Genomic DNA, 15,750 nt, shown 5'->3' with positions numbered 1-15,750 from the left:
GAAAGATGATCGCTAGTTAGCCATTGCGAAATGGAAAAAAACAGGTGGTGGGTCCAGGTGGAAAGACAGCTCGGAGGTGTCGATGAGGTGTTGCAGAGGTGGCGATGATGTGGCGAATAGGTGGTTGACACATGGCAGATGGATGAGGTGTCATATGAGGTGGCGCCTAGTGGATCCCATCAATGAATTGTAGGTCACCACGTGGCAGGATGTCAGGAGTTAAAATGGGTGAAAAATCAAAGTTAATTATATAGTGTAAACTATATAAAAAATTGAAAAAATTTAAATGACAGAGCCATATTCAGAATTAATTCGCTCATAGGTCCATTTTTGCTCAAATTGCCAAGTATCATATATCACCGGAAAGCTCTCGGGATAAGGAATCCAATCAGGTAGTTAAAATTAAACAAATTTTGGATATTTTGGGAATAATTTCCATGGGAAAGATGAAAGAAGTGAAATTCAGTTGGAAAAAGAGACACTTGGCAAATTTTACAGACCTAATCTTTTTGCCTCTCCTTATTCTGATTTTCTTCTCATTGTAAGGGTTCTAGAATTTTGTAAAAGAGGCTCCAGATTTCTTGGTTTCCAATTCTGGGTTTATTTTCAAGGTTGCAGAGTAATGTCTTATTTTAAGTAATGGAGTCTTATTTTCTTGCTATAGGTGTTATTTGTTGCAGGTTCTTGTGTATGTAAGGCATGCACGAATTCGCACCAAATTTGTCTCTGAAATGTACTTTCATTTTATTCAAATCTGATTCTTAAGGAGGATCATGTTTGTCATGAGCAGTTGTGTCTGTGAGTGTAATGCTTGTTTGTAGATAATCTTCAAGGAATATTTTAAACTCTGTGAGCAAACATTAATGAAATGGGGTTCATGTTTCTAGATCTGATGTTTTTTGAGGATAAGCTTAGTAATGCATTTATGAAAGGCATTAATGCAAGAATATTTCATGATGAAGATGGATTTGCAATGAGTGTTTTCATTTGTAGTCTGATGTATGACTTTGTTGCCCTTGATAAGGCACTGGTCTTGCACATTTTGGGGTTTTCTCAAAGATTTTAAAATCAAATCAGAATTTAATGTCTTTTCTTTCTATGTTGTGGTAATGACCCCCCTATCTCAAGCTCCAATGTAGTTGAGAGTGAATGTAAATGTAGCTAGTTTGTAGTACTTTCCTTATTGTTGAGTTGTGTTTGAGATTTCTGCTTTAATGGTGATGTTGTGTGTGAGTTTAGACTGTATTTGAAGTGCATCATAGGTAAACCCGCCTAGGCCTTGCAGAGCCTGAAGAGAAGAAGGATTAAATATCCTTGTCAAGTTGGTCTAGTTAGTCCTTTGAAATCATAGTTGAGTTTGGCGACCTTTCAAAATTTGGTTGTAGATTATACTGGTTGTTGATTTTGTTGTTCAACATAAAAAAGTGCCAATAGGATGGCCACTTTTTTTTTTTGATCGGTAGAGAGGTATACCCACTTTTATTGATGTTGAAAACTCTGATAATAGATCAAGAATTTGATAAGTGCATAGATGAATCACATTTTGAATGTACTTTTTGATATCAATATGAATATAATATCTTTTGCAATTTGATATCTTCACATAATTGTCTTTGCGTTGAATTTATGTTTTCACTGTGAATTGAATGGTCAAGGTTTTTTTTAATTTACTTGTCGGCAAGGAATATTATGGAATTGTTCTAGGATTTCTTTCAACGAAAGAATTAAAGTTGTTGGGGCAGTTCCAATGAAATCATTTTTTTTAATACAAATCTTATGATTATATCATTTGTATGAATCTAGGTTGTGTATGTAATGGCATATTCATTCTTGTTTATCTACAAATTAATCTTATTGAAGTTTATTATCAGGTTGTCTTTGAATTGTAAGTGACTCTATGCCCTAGGATAAGGCACTGATTTGTTGCCTTGATGAAGTGACCTTCCAATTATAATAGCTGATTCATTGTGGGTGAATATGTTTTCTTGTTTACCTTTGATTATGAAAGTGTGATTTTTTTGAGATCTGATTTTATGATTGCATTCTTTTTATATTAAATTTGATTAGAATTTGGATCTACCCTTATTTGTGTTTCATTATTACATGATACATCTTGTTTAGGGTTCATTCAATTTACTTGTCCATGAGAATTATACTAATCATACCTGTCTTATGGCTTGTGATAGTGATGATCATGCACCTAGTAAGGATTTACCTTATGTCATTGACAACCTCTCTTAATAAGGCTTTACCTTATGTCATGAATTGATTTAAAATTCTTCAATCAACTTTTCATTCCATGTCTGTAATGTTAGTATGATAGTTTATCTCATGCTCCACTTTAAGTTGCAGATCAATGAATGATTTTTCGCCCACAAAATTAATTTAATGCTTTGAAAATTATTTTTATTTGCCAATAAATATTTTTTACGTTTTGAAAGAAGGTTAAAATCGTCAATATATTTTTCTTTACGTTTTGAAAAAAGGTTGAAATTGCCAATATTTTTTTTATGGTTTCAAAATAGGTTGAAACTGCCAATTTTTTTTTTTTATGGTTTGAAAATAGGTTGAAATCCCCAATATATTTTTTTATGGTTTGAAAATAGGTTGAAATCGCCAATGCAATTATTTTTTTGGTTTTAAAAACATTACAATTCGCCCATGCAAATATTTTTTTTTGTTTTAAAACATTACAATTCGCTAGGATTTTTCACAAACTTTGAGCGATCACGAATGATTCGCCAATGGAGATTATTATTTTTTCTCCCTAAACCGCAAAATTCGCCAATAAAATTAATATTTTTCATTGGCAATTATACACCTCTCGCCAGGTTTTTACACCTTGTCTGAGGGAAGCTTCTTAAATTTTTCCCTGTCTGCTTCTTACTTAACCAAGAAACCAACTTGTTGCAAATGTGAGGTTGATGGTGTCTGAGTATGGTTGTCATTGATGTTAACATACCGATTCTCTTATTGGTTTGTGCTTCACACTTCTGATATGTTGTAGTTGCAGTCATGAGGTTTTTGTATGTTATTGGATGTTGCATTGGGATGTCATACTTATGATTTAGTGCTTCGAAAGTGTATACAATGATGATGGTGTTCAACAGTGATTGTAGTGCTTCACATTTCTCTAGATTTCTAGTTCTGATGATGATATTTTAGATATATGTTGTTTATGTCTTTATCTTTGTTATTTTGATTTAGGATGTGATGATGTGCTCCAAAGATGTGGTTGTAAATATGTTCATTATGGGTTCGATTGACCTTTAATGTCCTAGTTTTTATTTGGTGATTATGGCATATGGACAATGTGTTATTTTGGTCGAAGAAGAGCATTGTAGTGTGGTCCACTACTCATTCCTTTCTACCTTGGGAATGTTTAGTATAGACCTATTTCAAATTGTGTTCCTATAAATTCTTTGGCCGACTTGGGAGACTCCTCATTAAAGAGATTAGTATAAATATTGGATTATTGTAATGAAGAATTATGAATGAAGAAAGTAGATTGAAAAAGAAGATATGTCTCCTATTGGTGTGAACTTGTTCGAGGTTGTGTGAAGTTGCGATTGAGAAATATGGTAGAGTATTATTGTTGTTAGGTACTGGAGGTAGTAATCCAAAGGTCTCTTCCGACATTGTAGCTTAGTGGCAATTGTGCTACTGTGGTGGATTCCTTTTTTTTTCCTTCTTCTTTTGGGTAGTGAGCCCTTTTCTAGCGGTTGTAAAAATCACCTTAACTGGTGTCACCCTAATAAGTGTTTTATTCTTGAGAATTAGTATTCTCCATGATTTTTCTCCTCTTGGGTTTTCCACATCAAATATGGTGTTTCACGTTTATATTTCATGTCTGAGCTCTCTCATGCTTATATCAATTTATGATTAAGTAATTAAGAATTAGTTTACTGGATCTATTTTTGTGGAATAAGTAAAATATTTAATTGACAACTAATTCACCCCCCTCTCAGTTGTCTAAAATGTTCAACAATCGGTACCAAAGATTTGGTTCATAAAAAGTGAGACTAACCACTCGAGGAGATCTGATGGGACATAAATTGACTATTCCTACATTTGAAGGGTTCAACTATAGTTTCTAGAGAGTGAAGATGAGAGGATATTTGATTTCTCTAAGTTATTATAGAGGTGTTATTACAAGAAGAAAAGCTACTAAAGAACAAGTTATTTTGTGTTTACTTTCTGAAACTGAACCTAAGACAGTTGAAGAAGCTTGTAGAGATCAAATTTTGATGAAGGTCGTGAAGGAAGAGTTAGATCAGATTGAGAAAAATTGGACTTGGGAACTAGTCCCTAGACCAACGGATAAGAGTGTCATTGAAACAAAGTGGATATTCTAGAATAATTTGGATGAAGATGGACGTATTGTAAGAAAAAAGGCAAGATTGGTCTGCAAAGGTTACACACAAGTTGAAGGCATTGATTTTGAAGAGACATATGCTCTTATTGGCAAAATGGAAACTATTAGGATGTTCTTGGATTTTGCAACATATAAAGATTTCAAAGTTTATCAAATGGATGTGAATTCAACATTTTGGAATGGGGAACTAAAAGAAGAAGTTTACATTGAGAAATCAGAAGGATTTAAGTTGTCAGATGATCTAGATATTGTCTACAGATTGAAGAAGGCGCTACATGGGTTGAAGCAAGCTCTTAGAGCTTGGTATGTGGTGCAGGGCACCTATCACTCCATGCAAATTTTGGTTTGTTATTAAGTCTTTTATGTTGTCTTTCATTTTGTAATAAGTGAACCAACAATTTGGGACTTAATGAAGTCATGGCTGAGTTGTCCAAGCTTTTGTTGTGTTCAGGATGTTGATATCCTAGAAAGATGTAATGTTGATGTTGTTCACATGTGCACTACTCTAAAAATAGAGTCATCATGTAATAAGGGTGTAATGAATTGTTTTAGGTCTCCTAGAATGCATAGAGGGCCTTTGGAGCCTTGGAGTACACTTGAGTGCAAGGTTGCATCCTAAGGATAAAAAAGATGTAAAATGCTAAGCAACATTTGCAACATTGCAAAAAGTTGCATTTTATGTTGTTTGCGGTGAAGAAGTTGGTTCTAACCAACTGAATCATGATGTTAAAAGACAAAGACAACATCATTGTACAGGTTGGAAGAGTTTGGAATGCAGAGAAAGTTTTGTTTGTAAGGAAAACCTTGTTTTTACACCGCTTTCACTATTTTTCTTTGTTTTTGCTGAGTTGTACGGTCTAGTACGGACTTGTCAGAGGAACCTATCTGCAAGGCATGAAGGACTGGTGAATCTACTTTCCATCAAGGTATATTTCAAGGTTTTATTGTGTCTGGTTGCAGAGATTCAAACCATTCTCTGTTAACTAGGTACAAAACCCTTGTAGGCTAGGGTTTAAGCAATAAATGGCTCTAACCTGAGCACCCACTAATGGCACCGGTTGAAATCTAGTGGAATGTTAGGTTAGGGTATATAAATATTTTTAGTATAGGTTTTTTGGCTTTGCAGACCTTTTTGGTGGTTTTACAATGATACCCTAGGCTCATAGCTGGGAGTTGATGAGACTAGGACAACAAAAGATGTATGTTTTCAGAGCACACATGGATTGGTAGAGCCAAAGTTGATACATGTTTGGAGACCCCATTGAATTCCCTTTAATAATCCATTATTAGTTTGTGCAAAGGTTTTTATTGGTGAAGCTTTCTAAGGCCAAGTTTGCAAGTCACCCGGGTAGCCCTAAAACCCTTAAAAATAGGATAGTTGTAGAAACCCCGTGTGTACAGAGAAACCAGATGCCATTTTGAAATATTGTATGTAACTAGGAAAAGGGTACTCATAAATGTAATTTTATGGGGCCTTGTGTGGGTAGATGTGAACTTAAGCCCTGAAAATAGTAAAAGGAGGCCTAATTGAATTAGGTCTGTTTGGAGCCTGGTATAGACAAAGTGAGCTTGAGAAGGCTTGGAAATGGGTTTCAAGGTGATAAAACCCTTAGAAGACACCAAATACATTGTGTCAACTTAATTTACACTCATGGAATAAGTTTGTGATTGAAGATCCTTTGCAGAGGCTGTTGGAGTGTTGGGAAGGTGTGATAGGGATTGAGGTGGAATCCTCAATAGGAAGCATTGTTGTAAAAAATTTGTGGCTATACCTTGGAGGCAAGCCAAAGTGGAATAGGCCTTCGAGTTATAACTAGAAGAACCCTTACCAAGTACCATTGGATGGGCTTGAGGAGTTAGAAGGTTGGAGAGAACAAGAAAGACAACTAGGTGACTGAGAGCAACTCCAAGAATCTCTGCATCAGTATGGAAGGCTAAACTAGTATTTATTGACTCAAAGTTTCCAAAAGGGGTTTATCGACAACAATATTTAATTTCAATTTTAATGAAATAAGATCTTAATTGTTGTAGTATGTGTGGATGAAATAATATTTGGAGGAAATGATGGCATGTGCAAGAAGTTTGCTGGAGAAATGTAAAAGGAATTTGAAATGTTCATGATTGGTGAGTTGAACTTCTTTCTTGGGCTGCAAGTGAATCAAAATAGTAAAGGTATTTTTATTTCTCATTCAAAGTATGTTAGAGAGTTTTTGAAAAAGTTTGGATTGGAGAATGCTAAACTGGTTTGTACTCCTATGACTATCGGATACAAGTTGACTAAAGCTGAAAAATATCCTAAGGCTGATGCAAGAAAGTATAGATCAATAATTGGAGGACTGTTATAATTGATTGATACCAGACTAGATATCATGTATGCTATCTACCTTGTGATAGATTTTAGAAAGATCCAAAAGAGTCACATGTTGTTGTAGTAAAGAGGATTTTCAAATATTTGAAAGGAACACAAGACTTTGGATTATGGTATCCCGAAGGATCAAACTTTACTCTAAAAGCTTATATTGATATAGATTGGGTAGGGAGTGTAGATGACAGAAATAGTACTAGTGGAGGATCTTTTTTTCTTGGCTCTTGGTTATTTGCATGGTTAAGTAAAAAATAGGATTCTGCATGGTTCTTATCAACAACGGAAGCTAAATACATTGCAGTCGCATCATGTTGTACACAAATACTTTGGATGAAACAAACATTGAAGGATATCGGTGTGATGTTTGATGAACTGATATCAATCATGTGTGATAATAAGTGTGATAAATATCTCTAATAATCTGGCACTACACTCTAGAACAAAGCATATCTTTATCCGACATCACTTCTTAAAGGAGAAGGTGTTGGAAAATGAAGTAAAACTTGAGTATGTACTTGCAAAATAGCAGATTGTAGATATATTTATGAAGGCTTTGTGCAAGGATAATTTTGAGTATCTCCAACAGAAGTTGGGGGTATCACCCCTTCCTAGTTTCAACTAAGTTCATTTAGTAGAGCATTAGTTTAGGGAATTTCATGTATATATTTAGTCTAGACTAATGATTGAGGCTTCCTCTTAGGGGGAGCTATGTGAGTTCTAAAGCTGGCTACAAATGTTGATTTGTTGTCTACATTTGTCCTTGATGTCAAAGGGGGAGAGATTGGAGAGATATGGAGATGTACATAGAGATGTCTGGGGGAGAGATGTATAGATAAAGTAGAGAGTAAGATAACACGAGAATAAGTATCAGAGGGGGAGTTATGAATTTGAGTTTGTGTCTATCGTTAATGAATGAACTACCATCAATGACAAAGGAGGAGATTGTTTCAAATGTGAGGTTGATGGTGTGTCAGTATGGTTGTCATTGATGTCAACATATTGATCCTCTGATTAGTTTGTACTTTGCACTTTTGATATGTTGTAATTGTAGTCATGAGATTTTGGTATATTATTGGATGTTGCCTTGGGATGTCATACTTATGATTTAGTGCTCTGGAAGTTGTATTGTGGTAGTTTATATAGTGATGATGGGGTTTGACAGTGTTTGCAGTGCTCCACATTTCTTCGGATTTCTGGTTCTGGTGATAATATTTTGAATTTATGTTGTTTATGTATTTATCTTTGTTATTTTGATTCAGGACGTGAGGATGTGCTCCAAAGATGTGGTTGTAGATATGTTGATTTTGGGTTTGGTTGACCTTGAATGTCCTACTTTTGCTTTAAAGATTGTGATGTATGGATAACATGTTATTTTGGTTGATGAAGTGCATTATGGTGTGGTTCGTTTCTCATTCCTTTCCACCGTGTGAATGTTTAGTGTAGACCTATTTCAAATTGTGTTCTAGTATATTCTTTGGCTGACTTGGGAGACTCCTCATTCAAGAGATTAGTAAAAATAAAGGATGATTGTAATGAATAATTATGAATGAAGCAAGTGGATTGAAAAATAAGATCTGTCTCCTGTTGGTGCAATTTGTGTGAGGTTGTATGAAGTTTTGGTTGAGCAATATGGTAGCATGTTGTTGCTATTAGGGACCAGAGGTAGTGAGCCAAAGGTCTCTTCCAGCATTGCAACTTAGTGGCATTTGTGCTCCAATGGTGGATTTCTTATTTTTTCTTCTTCTCCTTTTGGGCAGTGAGCATTCTAGTAGTGAGCCACCCTTTATAAAAACCACCTTAACTGGTATCGCACTAACAGGTATTTTATTCTTGAGAATTAGCATTCTTTGTAGTTTTTCTCCTTTGAGGTTTTCCATGTCAAATCTGGTGTTTCATGTGTGTTCTCTCTCATGCTTATATTAGTTTTGGGTTAAGTAATTAAGAATTAATTTACTGGATCTGTTTCTATGGAATAATTCAATATTTTAATTGACAACTAATTCACCCCTGTCTCAATTATTCAAGATATTCAACACCTATCTCCTAAGAAAAATGCACCACCACTAGTACTTTTCCTATTGTTGGTTAACAAATTTATCTCCTAACTCTATATTCTCACACCCACAAAGGTGACAAATGTAACCACAGTTGAACCAATCTAACAAACTATCTACTAACTGATTCTCTTCTTATTTTACAAGGTGGCAACTACCTTCCTATTATATCAAATGAGTAAAGAATTAACCAAATGCTTTTAACCCAAAAGAAAATAAGGAAAGAAATTTTAACCAAAAAGCTTTGTGAAGGCATGCATAAGATACAAAACATGATTTTTTAGATTTTTCAGATTTTGAATCAACCAAATTACCACAAAATATCATTCATAGATAATATTCTTGTAGTAACAGAAAATATAAACCATTCACAATTTCAAATATAAATTCATCCATTGATAACCATTCAAAAGAACATAAAGCATCTGTACACACATAAAATTGATTAAATCAATGTTTAATTAATTATGTCTTTATCGCATGATTAATTTAATTAATCATATTAGCCTACCATTACCTTTAAATTAATTAAATTATATTTAATTAATATCCCCTTTCCACTTCTTCCAAATATTGATTTATTTCAATAAATCAAACTCACCTTTATGAAATATTCCATTTTTATCCCTAATCCTAATTAGCTAAATTAATCCATGATTAGTCAAGCTAATTTAGTGATTCCTACAAACATATCATCTAATCCCTTCATTATTCTAATTAATCCAAAGCCTAACCAATGTTAGTATTTATTCAGATTAAAAATACTACACATCTACCCAAACCCATATGTGACTCACAAAGTCAACTTACCCCTTACACATGTCATAAACATGTCATTTTCACAAGCCTCTACCTTTTCAACATGTGACTCACAAGTCACTTCACATGTCCACATCACCTTTGACCAAGGGGTTCTCACACATTTGTGAGGATTCTCTTCCCCATAGAGCCACCCCACTCTTTCCCCTTTTGGCCCGTGTGTCATAAACTCTCTTCTACTAGCCCTTACACCTTTCCACAAGTGTTTCCACTTGTCACCTCTTGGAATTCCCAAGATTTTCTCACACATGTGTGCAAACACTTACCCTTGCAACCACTTCTACTTGTGACACTTGTCACAAGGCTAAGCCTTCAAGCTTGGGACCACATTCCCTTTCAATCTAAGCCCTTGATCACCCTTTTAATGTTGACCGCCGATTTCCAAGTCTCCAACTCTATAAATTGAAGCCCTTATCTCATATCAAAGGATCCACTTTTTATGCATCCTCATGGTGGCTTTTTATCCACTTATCATAGCACAATCATAATGCCCATTTTGATCTATCATATCTACATCCATCATCCATGTTGTTATGAGCATTCCACACTTAACCCCACTCAATCTCCCACTCTTCATTTGACAACCTCGAAGCAATGCAGTTCGTGGAGATGAGGAGGACAAGGAAAAAAGAAATGGCGTAGGGAGAATCATGAGTGACGTCTTTCTTTATGTTCATGTTTCTCATTTATGCCTTTTCATACTTTCTTGATATCACCTTTAAGATGGTTTTGATTTACAGTGATTACTAATCTTGCCTTTAACCATTTTATTCCGATATATTTGGTGAACCCGACGTGAATCGATCTTACTGATGTGTGTATTTTAAGTTTTTGTGAGTCTAATCTTGCAGATTGAAGGGGCTTTACTAAGAGGATCTTAGAGGTTGACTTTTACAAATAGCCCCAAATCACAAAAATAATCTCACGGTTGCATTCAAAGCAGCCAAGAGATGATTTTTGATATATAGTTCGTTATATTTTGCTAATTTACTACTTACAAGTGGTAGGAAGTATATATAGCGAATACATATCTTCTAGTTATTTTTTTTTTTATATATATTTGCTGATTAAAAAAAAAATATTATTAACAAACAAAACTGTGCATACACAGCTGACTGTGTAATACCCATCCGACTGTGTAATACATAGTCTATGGTTGTGTATAACACAACCTATGGCTTTGAACACAATCCACGGTGACTATGTTACACAACCCATGGCTGTGATACATAGTCCACAGTTGTGTATAACATAACCCGTGGCTGTGATACATAGTCCACGGTTGTGTATAACACAACCCGTTGTTGTGAGCACAGTCCACAGTGACTGTGTTACACATAGCCCGTGGCACTGTGACACATAGTCCACGTGGACTGTGTGTTCAACAATTAATTTTCCTTTTATTTATTTTAAAATTTAATTTATAAATTTTGATTTATAAAATATAATTTATATATTGAAATTTCATTTATAAATTTTGTTTTATAAAATAGAATTTTATAAATTAAAATTTTATTAGTAAATTTTAATTTATAAAATAGAATTTAATATTTAATAATTTTGTTTTATAAAACTTGATTTTATAAATTTTAAAATTTTATTGATTAAATTTTGATTTATAAAGTTGGATTTTATAAAGGGGCAAAGGTTGATTTATGCAAAAGAATAAGGCATTTTTTTTTAATTCAATTTTTTCATGTATGCCTTCTAAATCCATTTTCTTGTGCTTGCAGGACATCAAGGAGCATTTTTCTAATACATTGCTTGCAGGTTTTGGAAGACCTTCAAATTTGCAATCTTGTTATTTTTGTTAACACGTTTTAATGGTGCAAATTGACCAATCCTAGGATAGGCAATTTTTATTTTGCTCAACAAATGATCTAAAATGAACAATCACACTTTTCTATCTTGGTTAAAATGAACAATCACATTGTCACTTTGGTACAAACTTGGCCTAAAATGAACATACATTTTGTGATCTTGGTTTAAAATAAACATTCACACTTTTCTATCTTGGTCTAAAAGGAACATTCACATCTAGCAATATTGGTTATAAAGAAAATTCACATTGTCTTATTTTGCTACAATCTTGGATAAAATGAACACTCACTTTGCTATCTTGGCTAAAAAGAACACCATGGTTGTTGGAGCAACATCTCCAAGTAGCAAATAGATCACATTGCGATGATGGGTTAAAAAAGAACAAGTGTCTTTTGTGTTTGGCACGCTTGTACAAATTTGTAGAGTGGTCCCAATTCTAACACATGCTATCCTCTCTCTTAGCTCTCGTGGTCTTAGGTGCAAGAGAAAAGTGTTAGTAACGCTCAAAATTTTATATTTTTAAGAGAGGCATGCCAAGGGACATGATGCAAGAGCATCCTCAGTTCATTGCAATCTTGCATCAACCAAAAATGTTTTCCTTTCTATTTTTTTTTTACGTTTGCAGTTTCAGTTTTCCTTTCTGTGTGTCCCATTTTTCGCTCACTGGATCCTGTGGAGCTGGATTCTACTTGAAGACTTGATCATCTTTCTTGCTTCCAGACCAGATCGCATTTGGATCATTTTTCTGGCAAGATATCACTATCGGTTTCCATGACAGTTTCCTGTTACTGGTTGATAGTCCTTTGTTACCGATTACCTGAGATTATTCTGGTGATCTACTAGAACCCCTTCTGAAGCTTGCGGAGCCTTGGGCATTGATGTTAGTCCAAATTGGTGCTGAGAGGGGAGGGGTGAATCAACACTTAACTTTTATCTTAAATCTTCATTCATCTAAGATCCAACATTATACTTAAACACTGAAGTAAAATATGTAAGCATGAAAATTTGACAGTGACACCAAGGAGTTATCTGGCGGAAACCTAATGGGGAGAAAACCATGATGTGAGATGGAACTCACAAAATTTGCACTCTTTTAGAGTACGCCCGGTTAAGAGCCATCCATGTTAGGAGATTACAAAGACACTATTAGGTGCCACCCGGTTAAGGGATTTTGATCAAGGCCGGTTAGTGCCTTTACCTTGTTAAAGGTGGCTTGGTTAGAGGAATTAGAACATCAGTAAAGATGTTACCCAGTTAAGGGATTTTACAATAGGGACCTATTAAAGTCCACCCAATTAAGGGATTTATGTTGCAGTTGTTAGAAAGCAACAGATGGATTATCTGTTGAATTAGCTATTGATAGCTTGATCAGATCTCAATATGCATTCCACTCAATACACACCGGTTGTGTCTTCTCTACACAACACCAATTTCCTTCTTACACCTTTGGCTATTCACTCATCCGATCACCTATCCCTTGGCACTACAATCTGCCAGTCCTCTGACCTTTGGCTCTGTACTTTGCCAGTCCTCTGTCCTTAGGCTCTACCCTCAACCGGTTCTTTGTCCTTCGACTCTGCACTCAGCCAGTTCTCTGTCTGTCAACTTTGCACTTAGTCGATCCACCTCACACACACACTCAACTATGCTAACACCTCTTAGCACTTCCTCTTACTTCGCTCTTCACCTTGGATCACCTTCAACAAGATTTCCTTGTTTCAAATTTCATGATCAAAACTTTCAAAAAGAGCTCCAGAACTCTTTATACATTTTCTGTTGACACCTTCATGCATATCCTCAATCAGATCAATCAAGGATTTCTAAGGATTTAAAATTCAAACTCTCCCGCTCTTTCTTTGCATGCCTCTCAGCAATTCCGCCAAGTGTTCAACCAGTTCTGCGACCGCATCTCCCAAGGATAGAAACTTCTGAGTCAAGTTCAGTCAAATAAATGTGAAGTAGAGAATCTGCATGTAATCATGCTTGACTGCATGATAACTGAAAATTTACTTTACCAACAAATGATTTGGCGTAGACACAAGCTTACCAACTCATTCTTTGCCACCGCAACTAAATGGTCGATCATTGCTCCGAGATTTATGGTATTCGTCTGTCTTCCTTCTATCATACTAGTGTAACGGTATGTAACTACACTTCTTACTTTACCGGTTTATTCTTTGATTTCTAGTTTGTTGTGCTAGCAGCATGTCTCTCCCCTGTTTGCCAGTGAGTTACCGGTTGGTTGGAGCAAACAAGTTTTCTTTCTGGAGTCACCTTTTGTAACATCACCATCACCAAAGTGATCGATCTTTCTAAATGATAGATCAGTTGACTTACTTTATCTTTCCTTGAGCTAAAGACCCTTTGATCATTCAATACCAATGTTGCTTCCATTCATTATTGCTTACTCAAACGCAACACCACTTTACCTATACCACTTCACTGGCTAGTGTCTTCACCGGTAAGTGTTGGACATCAATGACAAACCTTAGCACATATACCGATTTTCTAGATTGACCGGTTTTGTCAATGTCAACAATCCAACAGTTGATTCCGATGTTCCTTGGCATGTGGACGACCTTTTCCCATGATCTATGTTTCATCCTTAGGATTTTCCAAAGGAATCCTTTGGCAGAGGCTGACCTTCTTATTTTACATGTTAGGTCTTGTTCTTTGGGTTTAGATCCCTTTTGGGCTGACTGGATCCTTTGGATCGATATATATTTGGTTTTTACACACTAGAATGCAATCAATCAAAGAATAAAGTAGCTAGACTGTGCGTAGAAGATAGAACTTAAGATTCAAGGTCCTAGTTGTGACCTATTCTACCAGGCCTATGAGCCAATATGTTGTAACTTTGTTGTTATCAGTTGGATGTAGTTAAACTTCATGCAATAAAACAACCTATTTTGCATTGCCTCCATCATATCTTTGTATTTTAGTTGTGTTTACTCTTGTTGACCGGTCCAGATTGATCTCTTTGAGGTCCCTCCTCACTGGTGACTACTTCAAGTGGTATCAGAGTGAAGTTTCATTCTGGAGGTTGCATGTCTTGAAATTTTGTTGTAGGGTGGCAGATTGAGGATTCGACTTGCAACTGTAGAGGACTAGCATGAGCGATGACGTGAAGAGGAGCTAGGAATGGTGGAGCACATGGGAATGCAAACCCTATTGTGATGGAGATGTTACGAGGAATAGAAGCTCATTTAGAAGCCATGGAGACAGCCTAGAGAAGAGGTCGACATATTGAAGATGTAAGTGAAGATAAAGGAGAAGAAGCCCCGAAAGAAAAAGTGAACCTACCAGCGGTTGATCCGGATGAGGAAAGGTTTTTGAGGGTTTTGAGTAGGGTGAATACTAAACCTCATTTTACCCCATCAGAGTATGATGGGAAGTTGTATTTAGATGAATTTATGGATTGGATCTCGGAGATGGAGAAGTATTTTGATTTTGAAAACACTGCAAAAGAGAGGAAGGTGAAATATGCATGTACCCGGTTGAAAGGTCATGCATCTATTTGTTGGGAGAATTTGCAAGTTGATAGACAAAGAAGACATAAAGAGAAGATTAAGACATGGGATCAGATGATTGCTAAGTTTAAATCAAAGTTTGTACCAGAAAATTATCAAGTGGATTTGTTATAGAAGTTGCAAAATTTGAGACAAAAGGAATCTAGTGTGAAGGAGTACACCGAAGAATTTTACAAGTTGAATATCAGATCCGGACATGTTGATGATGAAGTCAAACAAGTTGCAAGATATTTGAATGGATTGCAGATGTCTATACAAGATGAATTGAATTTGATCAAATTGGAGAGTGTTGAAGGGGCTTACTAGTATGCCCTAAAGGCAGAAGAGAAGTTAAACAAAAGACATGAACAAAGACAGAGAGGTAGAGGTGGAAGGTTTACCAGAGGAAGATTTAAAGGAGGAAGAGGATAAACCAAAGGAATGGGAACCAGTATAGATCACAACAAGGACAAGGAAGTGAGCAAAGAAGACAATTCATATCGAAAGGATGATAGAAATTTCTACCGGAGGAGAGAACCGGATGGCTACCGGAATGAGAATTTTGGAAGACAAGACAAGAGGACATTTAGAGGAACTTGCAATAAGTGTGGAGGAGAAGGACATCATGCATTCGAGTGTAAGAAGACATAAACTATCAAAAGAGTAGCTAGTGGAAGAAAACCCCACTGGATCATACAATAAACTAGAAGGTGGAGAACTGATGATGAGGAGAGCTTTGTATCATACCAGAGGAGATGAAGAGCCCCTGCAGAGGAAGAATCTATTCAAGACTAGATGTAAGGTATC

Source organism: Cryptomeria japonica, chromosome 6 (assembly GCF_030272615.1).
Source record: "Cryptomeria japonica chromosome 6, Sugi_1.0, whole genome shotgun sequence".
NCBI lineage: Eukaryota > Viridiplantae > Streptophyta > Pinopsida > Cupressales > Cupressaceae > Cryptomeria > Cryptomeria japonica.
Note: the sequence above shows the minus strand (reverse complement) of the source record.